Below are 2860 nucleotides of genomic sequence, written 5' to 3' on the forward strand. Positions count from 1 at the left end.
GTAAAAAAGGGTTCTATATAGAGCATTTTAGGGGTTCCAAATACATAGCGCTGATAGAACCTTTTAAGGTTCTATATAGAACCTTTTCCTCTAAGAGTCTGAGCAGCATTAAACTGTCTGTGTACAGAAACCTAATTTCCACTTCGGAAGCGCTTCTGTGCTGCGAAAATAAGGCATGCTCGATATATTTGATAGGAATAAAGCATGTCATGTCAAATATAATGCTTCAGGGATTATTGTTGGAGGTTTGTACCGACACATTGCTATAGTAATGCCACCTTTCTGTCAGGCTCCACATCTTCAATGAACAATCCATCTGCTTGAACAATGCACATCTCTTTCTTTTAAAATGACATAGAGCTTTTTTTAAAACGGGTTATTCATCTCTTCACTTTCTCTTCATCCAGAGAATGAGACCATGTCTTTTTAGATGGCATGACACCACAGAGCCAAAGCCTGAGTCAAAGCATGCTTTCTTTCGAGATGGATGCATATACACTCTTAAGAACAAAGGTTCTTTAGTGGCGATCGTTCCATGAAAAACATTTCCTGTGAAAAAAAAAAGTATTTTAAAGGGATAGTTCACACAAAATTGAAAATTAGCCCATGATTTACTCGCCCTCAAGCCATTCTAGGTGTGTATGATATTCTTCTTTCAGAATAATACAATAAAGATCTTCTGAAGTGAATCGATGGGTTTTTGTAAGAAAAATATCCACATGTAACACTTTATGAAGTAAAATATCTAGCTTCTGTCAGAATCAGATTTATAGCGTAACACTGTGTCCTAACTAGACGCGATGGGATAAGATTTAAGCCTCAAGCTATGTATCTGCCCAAACAGTACCAGAGACACACACTGAGCTACTAAAACATCTTTATCACAGAATATACTTTCCAGATCTGAGGTGAATTATCCATTGGTGTCAGGGTTTGTAGAAGGGAAAAGGAGCAAGGACTCAATTGCAGGAAGAATGGGCTCTTTATTATAAAAATCAAACAAAACAAGATAAACAAAAACAACCCAGAGGGGGAAAAACAAGACTTGACTTGACTTGACTTGACTTGACTTGACTTGACTTGACTTGACTTGACTTGACTTGACTTGACTTGACTTGACTTGACTTGACTTGACTTGACTTGACTTGACTTGACTTGACTTGACGCAGGGAAACAAGAGGTAAGTTTGACGACGATCCAGCACAGGACTGCAAACACAAGGAGATTAAATGGGGAGCAAACAAACGAGGGTAATGAGAGAAGACAGGTGGGGCAAATTAACCAATAATCTGGAAACAAGGTGGGTGGGGTTAGACAATCGATGAGAGTACATGGGACAAAGAAACCAATAAACATGTGCTCACACCAAACGTAACATGAACATGCAGCTAATGAAAACTCATGAACTGCATGTTCACACGAAACATGACAACAAGAAAGCATGCAGCAAGTAAAACACCAACTGCATGCTACACAACACAAAACACACAGACAGGACTGCGCACACACATGACAAGACAGTGCACAAGAACAAGCAAATGCTCATTTTGTGCGCTCATAACAGAAGACAAAACACAAGGAGCATGAATGTCCGAATCCCAACACAAAACAGAAACCCAACTAGACAGAAGTGCTGGGACCCGAACACCACGCCCCACACAGAAAACTACAAGGACAGAAGAGCACGCAGCTCGAGCATGCTCAAAGCCGTGTGCTCACACAAGACAAAATACAGGAGTGTCAGGACTCTGTCACAAAACCAAGAGAAAGCTAGACTGAAGTGACAGAACCCTGACCATTGGTGCTTTTAGTACGACTACGTGACAAAGCTGGGAGCACTAATGGGTCCTGCACACTGTGCGATTTTTCAAAATCCTTTGCGAATGTCCCTTGTCAGACTGTACGAACATGATCGCCATGTCACACTGTAAGATCTCAGTTGGCATTAATGTCAGACTGCACGATAGTGAAGGCGCGCTAAAAACGGACGCGCGCAAGAAAACTCACCCGGAGTTTTATATCATCAATGAATGACGCGTTCAGTGACAGTGAGCTGCATTACACGCGGGACTGAAATGCTGGCTACAAAGAAATCTCTAGTACTCGTTTTGGTCATAGTTTGTCTTGAAGAACGGAGATATTTGACTGTCGTCGTAGGAGAAGTCACACTGCAGGATTGTGTGCCAAATCTTCTGACACTGCCAGAATTTCGTCTGAGGTAAAATTTGATCGCAGCGCTCATTAATCGGCTGCCGGTGAACATGTCAAACTAACGATCAAAGACGCCAGATTTTAGATTTTAGGATCAGAGGAATCTTTTAGGATTTGCTAAATTTGTCCCAGACGGCCAAATCGTGGCCAAAATCGCACAGTGTGCACCCGGCTTAAGAGATATTCTAAGTTACATTACTTTTAACATTAAATAAAGCACATAAACACTATACCTGAGACTATCATTGCAAAGTTTTGTGTTGCTGCTCAAGTTGCAGCGTCACAGAAATAGAATCGCATCGCCTTCGCAGCTGGTTAGGAGAAAAACTCAAATGAACATGGAAAAGACACCTTTTATCATATGTCCAGCATTGCATTGTGTGTAGTGTTTTGATCTGCGAGAGGCGTTACACTTTCTTTGTAAGTTGAATATAGAAGGCGGTCCGCCAGAAGCTAGATATTTCACTTCATAAAATGTATGTAAAAATGTATTAAATGTATTTATGTAAATGTATTTATAAAATACTATACAAAATATGGATATTTGTCTTACAAAAAACCTATTGATTTGCTTCAGAAGGCCCTTTTTAACCCCCGGGAGCACTTTTATAATGGATGGATTCACTTTGTGGCCATTATAAAGCTTGGA

This window comes from Pseudorasbora parva, chromosome 4 (genome assembly GCF_024679245.1).
Source record: "Pseudorasbora parva isolate DD20220531a chromosome 4, ASM2467924v1, whole genome shotgun sequence".
NCBI lineage: Eukaryota > Metazoa > Chordata > Actinopteri > Cypriniformes > Gobionidae > Pseudorasbora > Pseudorasbora parva.